General features: G+C 39.9%; 2 long non-coding RNA genes across 3 annotated transcripts; both read right to left on the minus strand.

Annotated features, from left to right (window-relative positions):
• Positions 1–996: 996 nt before the first annotated feature.
• Positions 997–3,282, minus strand: LOC109366656. The gene is made up of 2 exons (XR_002113129.1): positions 3,239–3,282; positions 997–2,678 (listed from the first exon to the last, which is right to left on the minus strand). It is a non-coding gene; the product is annotated as an uncharacterized LOC109366656 (long non-coding RNA).
• Positions 3,283–3,286: 4 nt separating this feature from the next.
• On the minus strand, positions 3,287–12,215 carry LOC104910164. 2 transcript variants are annotated; one of them, XR_002113130.1, is made up of 5 exons: positions 12,175–12,215; positions 11,625–11,705; positions 9,894–10,098; positions 8,987–9,111; positions 3,287–3,327 (listed from the first exon to the last, which is right to left on the minus strand). It is a non-coding gene; the product is annotated as an uncharacterized LOC104910164 (long non-coding RNA). The 2 variants fall into 2 exon arrangements; XR_792854.2 differs by lacking the exon at positions 3,287–3,327 and adding an exon at positions 3,543–5,743.
• Positions 12,216–12,486: the final 271 nt, after the last annotated feature.

The raw sequence follows: 12,486 nt of genomic DNA on the forward strand, positions 1-12,486 counted from the left end.
TCTTTACTGCCAAATGAAACTTGGTAACTTGAATTCTTTAAAACACTGTTCATGTCAGGATGCCCTTAACACATCCAGTAAAAGAAATAAGTTCTGTCACTGGCTCAGACACTAAGCTTGTTTTTCTTGACTGGAAATTATGGTGTGCTGATCCACAGTTTCTTCTGCTCAGTCAAATATATTGCTCCCTGGTATATCTTAAACAACTCCAAGTAATACAGGTACAGACCCAAGCACAGCTTAAGAAATTAAGCCTTGAAAATTCTGAATCATGGACCAAAATTAGCTAAAGAAGCAAGGCTGCTGCAACCCCACCTCCCCAGGTCAACCACCAGCAAAGCTGAGCATTTATTCCCAGAAGGTACACATTCATAAATGCAGAAAATGTGCGTACATGTCTTGCAAACCTGTCCTGTCACTATATATCTGCCTTATCCTGTCTTTGACCTACATATTGGCTTCCTGACTTGACTTTGGACTTACAACATCACCATGAGCTTGCCCAGTGATTTGGAATCTTGGTTGGACCTGGCTCCTTAGGTAATCTATTCTTGTTGATCCCCAGACTGTCTCTGGGACATCACCCAGACATCAATGTCTAAGGCTAGGTCCTGAAGGGACCCATAGTGCATGTGTGTGTTTGTTTAACTGGAAGATGTGAGTACCAGCAACTGGAGAGGGACCATCTCACCTCAGGACATCAGGATTGAAGAATCCCGAAGAACCATATAGCCTCTAATACAAAGGGCTTGGCCAGGAGTGCCTCAGGACACAAGGCTCACTGAATTTGGCAGCCTTCTGAAAGCAAGGATGGCATGCCTAGGAAGCCCAGTTCTATCTGCTATTTATCAGGCTCAGGAAATCTATTTCATTACCATTTATGTGGAAGCTTGAACTGTCTTTGTAGACTTGTTGTGTCCTTTTGTTCCCACAGATTTAGTATAAATAAATCAATAAATAGATAAGAGTGGCATACAAAAGGAAGTGGTGAGTCAGTACATTTTTCCTCTTTATTACTTCTGGGAAATGTAGTGTATTTGCAAAGAAATTATGCAAAGACCTTGGGTTTTACAGCTGCAAGACAAAATATTAAGAGTGAAAAATCATCTATACAGGCAATGTTCTTGATGGATTTTATCAGAGACAGAGTAAGTTACTATGAGAAAGTATTAATTATGTCTGCAGTTTTCATATAATTCTATTTGTGAGCTTAAAATTCTTGCTTTATCTGTATACCTGAAGCCAAAATCCTGATCTAAAGCCCATTTATGTTTCAGTGAAAATGACTCTGACCTATGTCAAGTTATTTTAACACTACACAATTCTTCACATACTGAATATTTTGACTGTCTCTCTCAGAGAGATCAAAGGCACACATCCATGACAGACCTTAATCAGCCCTGTTTCTGCCATTCCCATGTCTTAGCTAGCCAAGGAGAAAATAGAGTTGTAATTCTTGAAAGTTGGAGGTGAAACATGTCAGTAGCACGTCAGTATTCCTGATTCATAGTAACATAAACCTCTGCAGAGAAGACTACTACACATCACACAAACAACCACACCCTACAATCCTTAATCAAGGAAAAAAAAAATCACTACTGTGGATGATTAAGTTGCTTCATGATTAAATGTACTGTACTGACTCACATTCTTTAGTTTGAAAAGCTTAATTCCCTGTGAAAAAAGTCATTATTCATCATGACATTCAAGCACACCACAATTTTCTTTCATTCTATATAAATAAGCTATAGAAAAGGAGCAGATTTAGCATTTAAACATCTTTCCCTTCCCACTATTTCAGTCGTTCCAATTTCTGCTGTTAAAACCTGGTTTCAGTTTTTATTTTACTAGAATTTGAACAGGTCACAAAGAATAAGCAACAGTTGCATTTTGTTGGGAAAATGAATATGTGCATTTGTCAACACAAATTGGCAGTGCACCCTTACAGCAAAGGCGGCCTAACGCATCCTGAACTGTATCAATAAGAATGCAACAAGAAGGTTTAGGAAAGTGATTCTTCCCTTCTGCTTAGCATTTGGAAGACCACATCTCAAGTGCTTTGTTCTGTTTTAGGCTCAGCATTCCAATACAGATATGGACATAGCGGGTATGTATAATGGTAGGCTATGAAGACAGTAAAACAGCTGGAGGACGACATAAAAACAGTTAGATAACTGAGCCTGTTCAGGCTTAAGGAGAGAAAGATAAAGGGACACCTTATTGCTTATAATTACTTGATCACAGGATAAAGACAACAGACACTTTCAAAGGTGTACACTAATGAGACGCAACAAACACAAGCAGGAGCATAAAAAAAATCAAGTTAGACAAGAGTTATTTTTTTAGCCATGAGATTTGTCAATTGCAGAAACATTACTTAGCAAAAGTTCTGGATGTTTTTAAGATTTGACTAGACAAGCTTCTGGGCAGCCTGATCAAAATGGGCCTGCTTTGAGTCAGGCATTGGACATTTGAAGGTCCTTTCCAACCCATATTGTTTCAGGATTTTAGGTTCTGCTGTGACAGATATGCTTCCCAAGTCCTTCACCTGGATCAGAAGAATTGAGAAGGGTGCTGCCTGAGAACATATTGCCAGCTCCCTTGACCCAGTGTCTTCCTTGACCAGCTCCTGTCCTCTGGTAGTGTGATTGGCACCCATGTGTTGAAATCAGTGGAACCTTCCAAAAAATTAAGAAACAGTAAAAATTGAAGAGACAGATCATCTTGCTTTTCTAGTAAATATTTGCTAAACCATGGCAGAATCCACAGTATTTGCAAGGTATCCATTAAAACACCAGTTTCTTTCACTTTATGAACACAGTAAAGCATGCTACTTTAACAGAAGTCTGTACTAAAAGTAGTCTCCTACTTGTTTCCATGGAAACTACAACAGATACAAGGAGAACAATAACACTATTTGATAGAGCAAAACCTCAGCTACAAAGTGTTATTTTTCAATGTAGTCGTCACCATTAACTATAGCTATGCATTTTCACCAGGAACGAACAAAAGCCTGCATGCCATGCTCATAAAAATCTGCATTGGTAATGACACACTGTCACTGTCATCACTGCTGAAATGCACCACCTCACTGTGCTCACATCCACTCTTTGGTCTCCATAAACATTCAGCAAGCAGCAATGAATGTCAAGTGGGTGCTATGTTTTCTGCATTAATTCAATTCCACTCCTTTGCTTCATCCACACTTCCAAGCCAAATGCCATTTTGTCAGACTTACCTTCTGCTGCCATCTGTCACATGGCAACAAAATGGAATGGCATCCTGATGGGAAGGTTCAGTCTCTGCTCCCATGCCACCAACATCCACCTGTGAGGTCATAGGAAAACATGAAATAAGAAGCATTACTTTTGGAGTAGTCCTTATATCTAGCAGTAATATTTCAGCTCTGAGAGGAAACTGTTTTGCAGTTTGGGTCAGGGACATGGTTGAGAAGCAAGGTGTCAAAAGAGGATGTGCAATTCAGGAACACCAGCCACTTCATGCCCGTTTCCACACATGCTTACCAATGTATGTAATCAAGTATCTGTTTACCTCAGCCCTTGATAAAGATGGTGCACGTTATGTATCTCATCAACACGCAGCCCGGTAGATACACAGATCATAGCACTTCGCCTGGCACAGGCCTACACAAAGTGCCTCTGTTGTGCTTACTGGCGGAGAAGGACAAATTTTCTCCCTTTTATCTAATAACTAATGCACTGACATCTAGATTTAGGCCTGCTTCATTCAACCCCACTGTGACTTTCTAATGACTTCTGAATGCTTTGAGATCATCCTGATGAGATACATTTTTCTGAACGCCTTCTTACTCTGTTCATAAGTCACTCTCTCTTCCTAAAGTCGACATGCCCTAGCTCTCACTCTTTTTGCAAAATGAACATTCTTAATAGTTACCACAACTTCCCAAATCCTCTATTCATTTTTTATTAGTTCATTTTTTTTTTTATTTTCCAGCTGCTTTAGCAGTGCTTTATAATGCTATTACTTATAGTCTTCTCTTTTACAGATCTTTTAAGTCTAAAATATTAATTAAAATAATATAGTTGATGGGAACATAAGTTTTCCAGTCTTCCTCTAGCCAACAGCAAAACTGTAAACATAACATGATTTGTGCCTTGGATTCAAGCTAGAGCACAGATTGCTGACTGAACTCCATTTTATTAAGTTATATGGAACTTAAAACTATAAGAATTTGTAATGGGATCAACTCATAATAAAATAAATTTGAATAAAAATCCCAAAATTGTCACAATAGCTTTTCTACTACTGTGACTATATTACAAAATACACGTTAACTGGGTGCTCATGGAAGATCACAAAATAAGCTCTCAGAGTGGCCACTTCCTCCAGCTGGATAAAGTACATTACCAGGAATCAGTACACCTTTTCACTATTCCACTACAGATTTTGACAAACGCAGAACAAGAAAGTGAAGTTAAGTAAGATTCCATTTACAGATATACTGAATCCATTGCCCCTTCACTAAATTGTGTTCACTAAAAAGCAGATACATAACTTTAGTAATGTCCTCTCACTCTTGATCTTAACTGCATTTAATATTGCAGCTGGCAGGTGAAAAATCAGAATCTTATTTTTCATTTGAAAAATTGTGTTTTTCAGTCAGAAGTTATTTTCATCATTCTGGAGTGACAGAGATTATGTCAGCCGGAAAATTTAAGAAGAGAGAATGAAACGCTTTGCTCTGCTGAAAAGCTCTCTCTGAACATAACAGTCCAAAATACACCTAGATTTTAGAGATGCTTTTGCCTCAGTAAATGCAAAGATTTTAGTTTTAATCAGGAATGGTCTGACTAAATAAACGTGGTCTGGAGGTGTGTTAATTATGCAAACTGAAATCACAGCTATTCAGAAAATGACTAGCCTTTTTAATCTATATTAAAATTATGAAATCGAAACACAGAATTCAAACTTTTGGTTGGCTCCACTTTTTTGTTGCCATGCTTTAAAACATTTGCTGAGCCAAAAATAGGATTTAAGCATTTCAGTATCCAAGATGTTAAGCTGCTGACTCGGGAGAAGGAATGGAAAAACAGAAGTATGATTTTAAATTATCAGATTGCACTGCATCAGAAGAAGAAAACAGCACTCCAATGAGGTAGGGTATAAATTCAGTTGCAGTGTCAATTATGAAGTCCTTAGAATGAATGGTGGTGACATTGGTGGAATCTGAAAATAAGCAAAAGCTTGGATTTCAATTTAATTCAAAATTTAATTTCTTTCTGTGCACATTCATTCTCCGCTCTGGTATGTATCTTGGGAACGCCTCACTTTTCTTCTCCAAAATTAGCACCTGACTTTCTCATGAATCAGCATTAGCTATCAATGCTGCACGCAAACTCTGCTGATCCTGTGGAAGTACGCTGTCAGCCACAAAAGGAAGAAAACATCCCAAACAACCAGCAGAAAGAAGAAAAGTCCATCTTACTGCACCTGCTATTTTGCTTCAGCTTCAAGAAATGGGAAAAGCTATTATCTTCCAGTCGTATATTATATGTACTCTAATATAAGGTATCTAGTAGAAAAAGATTACAGAGGGACATATTGGAAAGATTTAATTGGTTCTGGAGTCAGAGAAACCTGGCTACCAACAATTCTCTCCTCACCCAGTCAGTATAACTTTTCAGTGCATCATTTGGTAAATGTGTTACAGCTTCTGCTTGAAGACTTCCATCATTCTCCAGCAAGGATGTAGAGTTATCACCTGTTTGACAAAGCAAATGCCCTCTCTGAATAGAAGCCAAGTGGCAATATGGCTTGCAAACCAAGATGCCTAAAGCTTAGAAAAGACAGCAAGAAAGCAGTGTAGAAGGGAAGAGCTGATTATGGAAGAGGTGAAAGGACAAAGACAGTCACAACTGGTGGATGTGCAACAGTTTTCCAAACAAAATGGTGGTGGTAAGTAGAGCTTTGTGGTGGTGGATGTATTACTGAAGCATGCCTGGGCTTCTGGTCTAAAACAGAAAATGGGTTCCAAAATAGTTGGGGGGGAGGGGGGGGGAGAAAGGGGGGTTATGACTCATTTTTATCAGCTGCACATAACATCAGAAATGACTGCTCAAGGAAAAGATTTTTTAAAGCAGCCTTAAAAAAGGCTTGTACAGCTGTATAATAATGCTACTACTAATAAAGAACGTTTTAGCAGGACACTCAAAACCAAGATGTGGAGATATTTTATAGCATACAATGCTTTTTGCTACACTGATATATCCTCACCATTTATAAAGAGTTATAACTCTTCCACAGAACTACCACAGCCACAGAGCCTGCGGAAGTAAAACCTTTAAAATCTATGGGGGAATAAATTAAAATTTACAGTGGAAGTTTTAAATTTAATTTAAACTTAAGAATCTGCATCTTTCCTCAGAAAGAGAGACCGCAGTCTGCATGAAAAGAAAGATTTCAGAAAGGTTATAAGTGTTCATAGATTAAATTTTCATTGTAGCTAAAACTGTGAGAAAGGTGATATCTGTACGCTACTCAATAGACCATAGTCACAAAAGAATCAAAGGTACCTCAAAAAGTGAATCTAGATAAGAACAGACTACAAAATTGAGAAAATTATTACTACAAAAGGGACAGGAAGGAAGAAGCAGGTGCTAGTGTTATTGTGTGACTCACTCCAGATATTTTACAGCTGCATAGAAACCTTCCTATACCAGAATATCTAGTGATTGAGTTGGAGTGATGGAAAAAGAAAGATAACGTCTAGTGGTTTCTACCCCTCAATACTCAGCAACAGTGCCAGAATTTTCCTACAGAACACAGTCATAGACTTCACAACTGACAAGATCCTTGGAGCTCATTTAAGCAGAAGGTGAGCCTAAAAGAAAAACAGTGCTACAGTGGGAATAACATCAGTGAAAACATTATCTTCAGAATAGCACTGCTGGGGAGTACACATGACAGTATATTTTGCAAAAGGATTATGTATTTTGGTGACATTTGCATCATCCTATGAACCCTCACAATGGATCTTCAGCCTTCATCTCTCCAGACACAGGCCTGTTCTGCAATCACAGAATCACAGAATGGCCAAAGTTGGAAGGGACCTCAAGGATCATGAATCTCCAACCTCCTTGCCACATGCAGAGTCACCAACCTCCCCATTTAATACTAAACCAGGCTGCCCAGGGCCCCATCCAATCTGGCCTTGAACACCTCCAGGGACAGGGCATCCACAACCTCTCTGGGCAGCCTGTTCCAGCACCTCACCACTCTCTTTGTAAAGAATTTCCCCCTGACATCCAACCTAAATCTCCCCTCCCACAACTTAAAACCATTTCCCCTTGTCCTGCAGTTATCAACCCTTTCAAAGAGTTGATTCCCCTCCTGTTTATAGACTCCCTTTAGGTATTGAAAGGCTGCAATGAGGTCACCCTACAGCCTTCTTTTCTCCAGGCTGAACAAACCCAGCTCCCTCAGCCTGTCTTCGTAAGGCAGGTGCTCCAGTCCCCTGATCATCTTCGTGGCCCTCCTCTGGACCCTCTCTAACAGCTCCCTGTCTTTTTCATGCTGGGGGCTCCACACTTGGACGCAGTATTCCAGATGGGGCCTCATAAGAGCAGAGTAGAGGAGTAGAGCAATCCTGTCATAAGGGAGACAAGCTTAAAACAGATTAAAATTTTTGCACTTTTTATGAAGCTAGGATGCTAGCTCAAATCTGGGGAGGGCTTCAACTATGGGCTGCTGCCAAAGAAAATGCACTTTTTGACAAATATCACCAGTTTATCTTGGTCTACATCTACATGCATTGGCTTGCTAGGAACTTTATGGTTGCATTATTGCACTGTGATCCAACCAGCAGTAGTAACAATGAGATCATTTCTGCAAAGGATGGAAAGCTGATCTGTGTACCCATAAATTGCATACATGTTGACACAATCAAGGTTGAAATAAAGACCGACTTTGTTTTAGAAAGGCAATTTAAGTATCAGCAGCAGCCGCCCTGCAAGATCCTGATCAATTAAAATGAACAAATGTGGCAGAAGTAAATTGTTAGTGGGACTTAGCCTTACAAATGAATTATGCAGTCCAAGTCAGCAATAACCTTCTGGGTTTTCAAGTCATTCCACTGATGTACAGGACAGCCCATACATTCTGCGCATGCAAGAGGAACATTGCTTATACTCTAACTGCATACAGGTCATACCACTTTCAAAATAGGAGCTGGAAATTTTTAAGTCAAGCACTGAAAAGATCACTCAAGACACTGCAAAAAAAGTGTTTGGATATGTTTCTATATCTATGTTGGTAACACCAGAAAATGATGGAGAAAAAAAAAAAAGAGTAAGACTGACCTGTCCACAGAGATGGCCTGTGCCAGTCTTTCAAAAGCAAAAGAAGAGGAATAACTAGACAGCCATCTGGCTGAGAAAAAAAGAGAAGGAAAGCAGTTCAGGCAGCACTCAGGTCCAATAGCCCAGAATGGGAGGACTGAATGCCTGGGACCACTTCACCACTCCATTATTTCAAGACAAACTTTTCTTGAATAGTGCAGATGTAACAATTAAGTTGATGCATAGCAAACACAGCATTTGTTTGATGGGCTCCCTGGCAACAAGGGCCTGCAAGCCAGTTATTGCCTATGTCTTGCTGCGTGTGAAGAGACTGTGGCTGGCACTCTAGCTGCATTTGGGACAGAATAAGCCTTTACATGTAACAGTGCTTAATACCTGGTTGATCAGGAGGTCATGGAAGCATTCAACATAGCTAGCAAGCAGCCATGTCAGCAACCAGGAAAATGTGTTTCTGGGACAGCTGCCCAAGCTTTGTGCTATTGTGTTTGTAGATAATGATGCTTTTAGAGGCAATTATGCTTAGAAGCCCTTCAACTTTAAACACAAGATAAACATTTTGAAGATCTATATGTGGATGATGATCGAACCCTAGCAAAACCACTGCAGCTTGATTTTTAAGATTGGCTGCTGTGTAGAAAGATACCTACAGCTCGTCCAGAGGATCAGTAGCCATGCCAAAGATCACATACGCTGACAACCAAAGGGAAGAATTCACTCAGAGCTTTATCCAGTTCGCCTTTGGCCCATCTCCAGATCAGAAATGCACCAATAACTGTTAATTCAATTAAAATAGGAAATATGAGAACAGAGAAACACTAAAATCTTCAGCTAAGTCCTCCATGAATTTGATTTAAAAAAACATCCAGAGCAGGCTCTGATGCAACAGTTACCAACCCCATTAAGTGAGCATGGCACTCCCGAGGATAGCAGAAAGCAAGCAGTTGGCATTCTCCAACACACAAAGTGATTTGCCAGAATAGTAGAAAAGGGATGTTCCTAACAATAGCTACCCAACTGATGATACAAAACTAGCTGATAATATTTTTTGTCAGTACTCTTTTGTTATAGAGCAGCTCTGCATTGTCTGGAGGTGCCTTGTTTTCATCATGTACTTCTCCTTGATCCTGACAACACAGCACTGCTCTGTCATGATTCTTTTGGATATGTAACTGTCTAGATTTATGCTGTAGTCTGAATTTATGTTCTCTTTGTTGTGGTTGAAGTGTTGACTTCAACTGCAGGTAGTAATAAGATTTGTGTCCTGACAATGGAAACTTGGTAATGTGTTTGCTTGTCAGGTTGCCTAACTAGTCACCGAGCATGGGTTGCTCTAGTCTTCTGAACAACTCATGAAATCTGATTGTTTTGTGATAAAGTTAACGGTATTACATGGTATCTAAGATTTATGTAAACGTAGTGCAGTGTGAAGCAAGTGTGCAAGGTTAGGGCCACATTCCAGCATCACATTTTCATTGTATGTGCTTCCTTGAGATGGTGGCCACATTCTCACTGATTAAAAAAAAAAAAGAAAAAAAACACAAAAGAAAGACATACCATAAATGAGAAAACAGTGGTAGTCATACAACTCCTCTGGCTCTCTCACATGAGTACTGGTGGGTAATACTTATTTTGACCAGGCCCAGCTGAGTCAGGATGTAAGAGCTTTCAGCTTCGGGACGACCAAGATGATATAGTTTTGTTGTTGAAGTGATAACAATTAGTAAAATCATAGTGGCATATCATTTCATCAGGACTTGCCCTGTAACAGAGACAAAAGGCATTTCATAGAATTGCTTAGGCTGGAAAAGACTTTAGAAAAGACTTTAAAGATCATCAAGTCCAACTGCAACCTAACCATACTACCCTAACTCTAACCCTCCGCTAAATCATGTCCCTGAGAACCACATCCAAATAGTTTTTAAACACGTTCAGGGAAGGTGACTCAAGCCTATTCCAGTGCTTAACAACCCTTTCTGTAAAAAGGTTTTTCCTGATACCCAACCTAAACCTCCCCTAGCGAGGAAGGGAGCATTTGCCCTGCTGCCCATGAATGCATCCCTGGAAATCAGCAGATTTGCTCCCGGCTAAAAGCTCCCCTCTTTTTGTCACAGCAGTCCATACAGATACAGCGCATAAGCCTTCTCTGCTCAGGTGGCCTACCTTTTGGTACATAACACAGATACCTGCAGGTGGCCCCCAGCAGGTTTCAGTTATTTCCATGGTAGCATGGACACAGCTGCGGGAAAAGCACCCATGAAATTCAGAAGCTGTTGGCATCCTGCTGTTGACTGCATAGCCACCGAAGAAGTTAGGCTCCCACTTCAAGTTTTTTTGCTTCATAATGCATGACAGATTTCAGTATTTTGGCCACGTACATAAATCTGAACACAAAGAGTTGAATATTTTTCCTTGGGTAGATCTCCAGACGGAAGAATGTTACTTTCTTAGGTTTGAGGAGCATAAACCTATGCGTGGACATGCATCACATACCAACGTGGCATTCATAGTTCTAAAAACTGAGAGAACTTACTAATAATCCTACTTAGAATAATATGCTGTAATTGATCAAAATGGTAAGGTAAAAACATTGCTTTCAGTTTGCACATACTGAAATATATAGACAATTTTCATTACAATTTATATAACTTCCATTACACTTTATCCTATGGGGGGGGCGACATTGCCCTGAAACAGGCAGGCCAGAGATTCTGTGGAGTCTCCTTCTCTGGAGATATTCAAGACCCACCTGGACACTTTCCTTTGTAACCTACTGTAGGGAACCTACTTCACTGGGAGGTTAGACAGACAAAACAATCCCCAGATGTGCCTCCCAACATCTACCACTCTGTGATCCTTCTGGCCAGCTAAATGCCAAGAATTTATCAGGTACCTGAGGCCACTAACAGGCCATAATCACCCCTAGCAATCTCACCTGGAACATCCACCTTCTCCCATAGCCCCCCACGTAACCTCACAGCTGAAAGTTCAGCCTTTTGATGAGTTATGCAGTGGGCTTGCCTGGACCAAGCCCTGTTCCTGGGCTGTTGTTGAGCTTTCCTCACTTGATCTTGAACTTGTCTTGTTACTTTGCCTATACCCCTTGGTCACAGAACAAATTATGCCTGCTTAGAACAACTGTTTTGTGAATTGCTAACTTCTTCATGGATAAAAGTCCTCTGGTTAGGTCCACTACAGTTACTTTAAACTCTATGCAAAGCACAGAAGTGAAATAAAAAGTGTTAAGATTCATTACTAAAGAAAACAAAGCTCCACCTCTTACCTTACCTGTATATATGATGGTTATCATCTACAGGTGAAGTTGTTTAGAGACAGCGAGGCAAAAGAGAGAATGTATTTTTAGCCACTCTGCAATGAAACAGAGCAAGTATAGTTTAAGGCTCTGGCAGTACTGTGTTCTCAGGGGATTTCTATTAAAAAATCAAATCAAGATAGGATTTCACATACCAGCCCACAGAGTATCAATACTTTATTATTAGGAAAAAAAAAGCAAGCTGAGTGCAGAAATTGCCATAATTTGCATTCAGTGAATTTGGGAAAGTAATTTAGGAGATTATGGGAATACAGGAGCCTGCTAAGATCTTAAATCATATTGAACGCAGTGACAGCTAACATGATGTTCAAGTTTTACATGAAACTAAGTTTACTTTTTGTACAGGCCCTCTAGTAGCAATAAACATATTCAAAAGTCACTTGAAATGTGAGAGGCCACATGTGTAATCAGTGAATATACAGATATTATAATTAAGAAATATACAGGAAAGTTAATTAAGCTAAAAAGGTTATCACGCTAAAGAATAATGGATGGAAAGCTTACCCTTATCCTGGACTCACTGAGAAGACTCCAAGAGAGCAATCTCCAACAGAGATCCTTCCCTACTAGTAGTCAGCTCTTAAATGGAGTCTAGGAGAGGTGGAGCCCGGCTGCACCCCTTCTAATAGTGCAGGAGAATTGTCTTCACCTGTGCTCCCAGGGCTGACACATTGCTCGCCTCAGGTGGTCAATCAGAGGTTCAGGACATGATTCAGCAGTTCCCATACACTGCAATACCCTTACTGACTATTTTTCTTCTCAAATTTTATTTAGAATTCTCACAGTGCACTCTAAGCTCTTCTGAAGACTTAGACT

Source organism: Meleagris gallopavo, chromosome 3, assembly GCF_000146605.3.
Source record: "Meleagris gallopavo isolate NT-WF06-2002-E0010 breed Aviagen turkey brand Nicholas breeding stock chromosome 3, Turkey_5.1, whole genome shotgun sequence".
Lineage (NCBI taxonomy): Eukaryota > Metazoa > Chordata > Aves > Galliformes > Phasianidae > Meleagris > Meleagris gallopavo.